Source organism: Macadamia integrifolia, unplaced genomic scaffold (assembly GCF_013358625.1).
Source record: "Macadamia integrifolia cultivar HAES 741 unplaced genomic scaffold, SCU_Mint_v3 scaffold22, whole genome shotgun sequence".
NCBI lineage: Eukaryota > Viridiplantae > Streptophyta > Magnoliopsida > Proteales > Proteaceae > Macadamia > Macadamia integrifolia.
The window spans coordinates 188936-195902 of record NW_024868566.1 but is presented as its reverse complement, the minus strand read 5'-3'; positions in this window follow the sequence as shown (position 1 = coordinate 195902).

Sequence of the window (6967 nt, the reverse complement as noted above, 5' to 3'; positions counted from 1 at the left end):
CTCCACCATATTATCAACCTTTCCCCCACCATCAAATTGGAGGAACCTCTTCATCCTATCACCCCCAATCTTCATATCCTACCTCCCATGTCACTTCATCTTCATACCATCTCGCTTTATATCCCTCATCACCCTCAAACCAATCCCATTCTCAAGGTTAGGTGTATAACCCAAAGGAAGGATGGACGGACGGGTACAATTGGAAGACCAAGAAAGTGACCTCATCAACAGGGTTAGTGAATGCATTATGGGAAGACCAAGAAAGTGATCCCACTTCTCTAATTCAGCCCGTTATATCTTTAGAGGATGATCCAGAGGTAATTGAAGAGGTTATAATTGATCTTCTTAGAGTAGTAACTGCATTGGTTATAGGGGAACAGGTTAAGGAACACATCTCCCTAATCCACATAGGGAGAGACACAAAGGATGATGAGTTAGGACTGGTCCAACTTCGAGCCATTGATGTCAAGACCAAACCTATGGAAATCTTCCAGTCCATACGTTATGAATCCTACGAGCGTTTGGATGCTAGAGAATTTGATGGTCCAGAAGAATCTGATAAAGAACCAAGTGAGGGGGAAATCAATGAAGAATAGGATGATGATGATGATGAGGAGGACAAGAATGAAGATGAGAAGGATGGAGATGATTCTGATTCTCAAGAGGATGATGGGTATCCAGATTGGGATGATTACCAAGGGCCTTGGTACAATGTTATACCCGAACCCTAAAACTTCCTATTTAATGTTCGGGTGCGACACTGGAGGACACCAGTACCAATGAGTACTAGGTTGCATCCATCTTTTGCCGAGGAAGGAAGGACGACCTCAGTTGCACCTGCTACCCATGCTTAAGTAATTGGAAGGGATTTTGGACCCGAAGGGAAAGGTCAGTTGAACCTCACACACACTAGAAACCCTGGAGAAGGCCCTACTCAGACAGAGAAGAGATCTCCATACAAAGTGACCAATTCAGCCTTCACCGGCTGATGGTCACTGGTGGATGGAGCATCCATCGGTGAACACCATACGGTGAGCGCACAAGCCAGTTTTGGGTTATTTCACTGTGGGACCTGAGACCTCATGATCGTGCACCCCAAACCCATCCACATTAATGGAACAATGTGTTAGGAAGTTGATTAATGTGGCGAGACGTCTCAAAGCGGGCCCGTTAGTGCCGAATAGCGAAATAACCCGGTATTGGGTAAAAACCCATTAATTCCCCAAACAGCCCTTAGTGGGACTTAAGTGGCTATAAATAGGGCTCTTACCATTCATTTCTTCTCCTGCCAAAATAGAAAGAAGGAAAGGGAGAAAGAAGAAGAAGAAGAAGGAGAAGGAAAGCAAGGGAGGAAGGAAGGAAGAAGGCTAGGGTTCCATTCTTGAGGTAAGCCCATATGCTCATCTCTCCACACACACACACATAAATATCTCTCTCTCTCTCTCCTTCCCATTTCACTCTTTATTGGAAGTAATGGAGACCCAGCCAAATTCCACTTACCCAACCATAAAGACTACATAATAGGAGGAGGAAATTAGAGTAAGAGACCTACATTGGCAAGGTTATTCACTCAACCTTGGGTCTAAGGACAAATCCCTATGAAACCCCTAACCAAAACCCTAGGATTTGGGAATTTGAGAAAATCCCCTATGACCTAACATCCTAACCTAATCCTAAGTTGGGGAAAATGAAATTAAACCCATGTATAGTGTGTGAGAGTGATTTTATGAGCCATTAATGACCATTCCATGAGCTCAACCTAAGTTTTCCCCAATTTAGCTTAACCTAGACTTGTGTATTGAGGAAATTGGGTGTATCTTGAAACCCTATGTTGATCCACTCACTAATTTCACTAAATCTAAGCTAAGTGAAGTGTGTGAGGATGCCCTACATGAAAACCAACTCTAAAATCACAAAACCCAATTTGTAAACTATACAAAAGAGGGAGAAGGGAGGAATGGAGTTAGGAAATGACACCCCACTGAAAAATACTCATTTTCACCACCATACACAGAGGCCACAGGGCCAATAGGGCTGATTGAGGCAAGAAAACCCCGATTTTAACTTCACCGACTGATGGTTACAGGCCAGCCGGTGAAGGCAGGGACCATCCACTGGTGAAAATATTGTAGGATGTGTATTCCTTTTGGATTTGTCCACCGGTGAACTCACCGACGGATGACCATCCACCTATAATCATCCACCGGTGAACCATTTTAAAGCTAAATTTTTATCCTTTTATTAGGGCATGAGTCCTAGTGTCTCACTCCTCTTTGAATAACCAAATAACCTAAAAGCATTATGTATCCTAGGAGTGGAACTGAGAAGTGATGGGAGCACGCAACACGAAACCATCAACTATCTACCGCCATCTAGAACATGAGGTGAGGGGATTTTGTGTGCTTTTATGGAATGCTTGCATCATAATGCATATTATTATTCCTTATGTAAAGTGTTGATGTGGCATGAGAATGTGGATTATGATTGTGCATCTATGTGTGTGTGTGTGTGTGTGTGACTGAGGTGCAGGGTGGCCAACGGTTGGTGCCACCGGCACTGCATGCTTAGGGTGAGTGTGCGTGTGTGGGTGTGTGACTGGGGTGCAGGGTGGCCAACGGTTGGTGCTGGCGGCACTACATGCTCAGGGTGATTGTGTGTGTGACTGGGGTGTAGGGTGGCCAATGGTTGGTGCCAGCGGCACTGAATGCTCAGGGTGTGTGTGAGTGTGATTGAATTATGTTGTGGAATATTAGAATGCATTGGGCTAGGATAACCACCCTAGTGCTACAACCCTTGCCAATAGGGGTTTACGTATTGACTAATCCTCTCGTCCGATAGTCCGTGGTTGGGGACGATTTCCAATGACTGAGGTGCGAAGATGCCAGCGTCATGACAGACCCTCACATGATGTTTGATTCGGTGATGGGTATACACTACATGTGATGTTGGATTCGATGTAGTGGTATTATGGGAGGGTTATTAATAGGGGTTTACCAGGTAATGATGTGCTTCCAGAATCGATACACTCCTGACTCGCAACTAGCTAGTATCCCTAGGGACTAATAACATACATTCATGACTAGGGATAACACCTACATTGCGGTAGCACTTATACCCCCTTTGGATTTAGAAATTGTTGCTTAGAATTGCTTGATAATAAATGGATCATGTCATTGCATTCATATAATTGTATTCATATTGATGTGGTCGGGCATGAATATTTATACTATTGCATTTTCTTGGATTGTCATGATTGCTTGTGTGTATTACCCCTCACTGGGCTTCGTGGAAGCTCACCCCCCATTGTTGTCCCTTTTTAGATGTTGATTCAGGAAATCCTTTGGAAAATGTGATCGAGGTCCCGGCTCTCTACGGAGGCGACCTCTAGGATGAGGAGTTGGTTACGCACGAGGATGGATGCATGTGAAATGATTGTGCATTTGGCGCATGCTAAGGATGGGAGTATCATCTTATATTTTTTATTCCTTTTGTACTTAACAGATGTAGCCCTATGGGGGGCATAACTGTAATTATGATCCATATGTGAAAACATTCTTTGTGTAAATATGGTAAATAGTAATAGAAAACACCAGTTGATATATTTTGTTTATATTATAAGTATGTGATTGTAGAATTCATTTCATAATCTTATGAACTTAAAGTACTGCATCGTGGATCCTGGATGGATTGTGGACACGTGTGCCTGTCCATGTCGCCAGCCTTCAGGTGAGTGGAGGCGGGGTGTGACATAAAATGATTATGATAATAAGTTAGAATACTACTCACTAGAACATCTGACATATTTCTCAATCTATGCTGGTGGTGATGATTTAATAGCTGCTCTTATAGGTGGCATTTACCCTTCCCTCTGTATTGGAGGAGATGATTCTATGTTAGATTCAAAAAGTGATGAAGGATCTAGAGAGCCGATGCAAGTTTATCTGGATGAACCCAAATCCGCATTAGAGATGGAGGAAAAGCTGTGTGAAGTGTACTCCAATACTTTGAGATTACATGAGAGGGTGGAAGAAATTGACAACATGCTGGGTGAAGTAAATGTCAGTGATCATTACTACCATGAACAGTTGGATGATCTGGAGGAAATAGGGCCAAATGACACTTTCACAGAGGCGGTAGATGGGTGCATTCCAACAACTTTCCAATGCAGTCACGAAGATACGAGCTAGGCTATGGATATTTGTAGAGGACCTCGACTTCCCACCCCAAGTAGGGAAGGAGAATCAGAAGAAGAAGATGATTCTATGGTAGGGATATTCACCATAACAAATAGTGATCATGAAGACTGCCATCCCATGAAGATTATTGTAAAGAAACCTATTGACGTGATGGGAACTAGAAGTGGGAAAGACTACAAGGGCAAGGCTCTAGTAGTAGAACAGATAAGGGCTAATGAAGCCGAAACTAGTAGCTTGAAGAAAGAACCGGAGAACCCAGTCTTGGCTCAACTCAAGAAGTCCCAGGCAAACATCTCAATTTGGGGATTGTTGACGGCATCCCCCACGCACTGTGAAGCAGTCTTGAAGTCCCTCACTAATGTGCAGATCATCTTGCACATATTGTAGGGGCAACATATGCGGTGCAATCTCTGATGTTCTCGGATTCAGAGCTTCCCAAAGGGGTCTAGCACAATCAAGCTCTCCATATCACAGTAGAATGCCTTGACAAAGTGGTTCCGTAGGTTCTTGTTGACAACGGGTCCGCTTTGAATGTGCTACTATTGAGATCCGCAAAGAGTATTGGCATCAACTTGGAAGAAATGAGGCCAACCACCCAAACCATACGAGCATATGACAATACCAAGAGGAAGATCCTTGGCATCATTACCCTTGCTGTAAAGATTGGCCCGATGAAGTTCGACATTGATTTCCAAGTCATTAACATACCAGTAGTGTTTAACAAGCTCTTGGGAAGGCCCTGGTTGCATCCTATGAAGGCCGTGTCCTCTACTCTCCACCCAAAAATGAAGTTTATCTATGAAGGAAAGGTGATCATAGTAACTAGAGATCCCGAAGTGGTGAATACCTTGGCCAACATTGAAAACGAGGAAGAACAAGACTAGGAAGTCCAACTAAGTGGTTTTGAAATAGACACAACTTGCACAGCCATTGCCAATGAAGATCCAAAAGAAGAAATCCTAGCTAACTATGAAGCCATCTAGAGTCTGCCAGTGAATCAGATGATGAAGAATATATAATATTTTTCTAGCATGGGACTAGGGAAATATCATTAAGGAGTTCCAAAGCAGCCTAGTTTGGCAGTGAACAAAGGAAAGAATGGTCTCGGGTACACTCCTCCGACCGCCAAGGGGCAAAAAGTGCTGAGGATGACTAGGAAGATCTCTGTCTCTTACTACCCTACTCTTAAATGGGTATTTTGTAAAAGAAAGAGAGGATTTCCCCTTTTGTGGAAATGTGGAGCTATGGTTTAATGAAACCGCAGGAAAGATGCAACCAGGATTTGAAGTGTTTTTTAAGATGAGTTCGACTGGGTGACTCATGAAGTGGAACAATAGAAAATACTAGTCAATGAAAGTGACCAAGATAGTTGCATCACTGGGATAGTAGAAATTGCACTGATTAAGACTGGGTCTTCCACTGGTGATCCTACAACATTGATCCAATTGAAAGAGGCACCAAGTCCTCGAGTTCTCCTGAAAAGAGAATGGAAAAAGAAGAAAAGGCTCACCTGGAGTCTATTGCTTCCCATTGATTTGAAAGGCTTCATTTGCTCCCTTCTACGAGGGCCAAAAGACCAAGAGCTCCATGAGCTCAAGCCTCGTCCTTTCAGAGGAAGAAGTACATATACAAAGCAAAGAAGAGCACAGAGAATGATGGTCTATATGTACTGTGCCTGAACCAACTACAACGGGAAGTCTCATAAAGGTGGTCAAAGATGTGACTGAGGCATCGGGATGGCATCCCTCAACAGGCTCGAAAAGATGGACTTCATAGAAAAGGGATTGAGTAGTCTCCACTAATCTTCACCCCTCAGAAAGTTCAGCTTTCAAGACCACAAGATTGATTAGCTGGTATTCGTGAAGAAGCGGGCACCTGTTCAGAGGGACCATTGCACCCCTGAAGAAATAACAGCAACTTTTTCAAAAGGAGAAGAAGGCCTTTGTCACACCTCTTCATCCATCAAGCCACTGAACCACTTTTGAACTGGATAAGCAATGGCGAAAACTTCAAGTTTGCTCATGCTATTGAGTCAACCAGCCTGAATACCCCTGGCAAGAGCATCAAGCCAGTTATCAAGTCTATAGTCGAGTCTATTGTTTATAATTATATGTCAACCTCCCCTCTTGAGGAAAGTCTAGAGTTCTTGTATGTCGAGTCTGTTACTCCTTCTCTCATGAATGAAATTTCTGATTCTGAGTATAACTTGGCTCCTTTTTCTGATGATGATCTTAATAAATACCAAGAATTAATAAAACAATGCAAATCAAAGAAAGTCTAACCCATCCATGAGGATACTCGGGTTATTAATCTAGGAACCAACCAATGCCTTCGAGAGGTAAAAATTGGCACTACGCTTGATGACAAAGAAGCGGAACAAATGATTAGTCTTCTAAAAGAATTCGCCAAGGTCTTTGCTTGGTCTTATGAGGGTATGCCTAGTATCGACCCAACATCGTGCAGCATTGATTGCCGACTTATCCTGGGGCAAAACTGATAAAATAGAAGCTTCGAAGAATGCGGCCAGAATGGAGTGAAAATATCAAAGAAGAAGTTGTCAAACAGTGGAATTCATGGTTTCTACAAGTGGTGAAGTACCCCCAATGGTTGGCCAACATTGTACCCATACCAAAGAAAGATGGCAAGGTATGAATGTGTTTGGACTTCTGAGACCTTAACAAAGTAAGCCCTAAAGATGATTTCCCATTACATCACATCAATGTATTGGTGGATAACACGGCAGGGCATGCTTTGTTATCATTTATGGATGG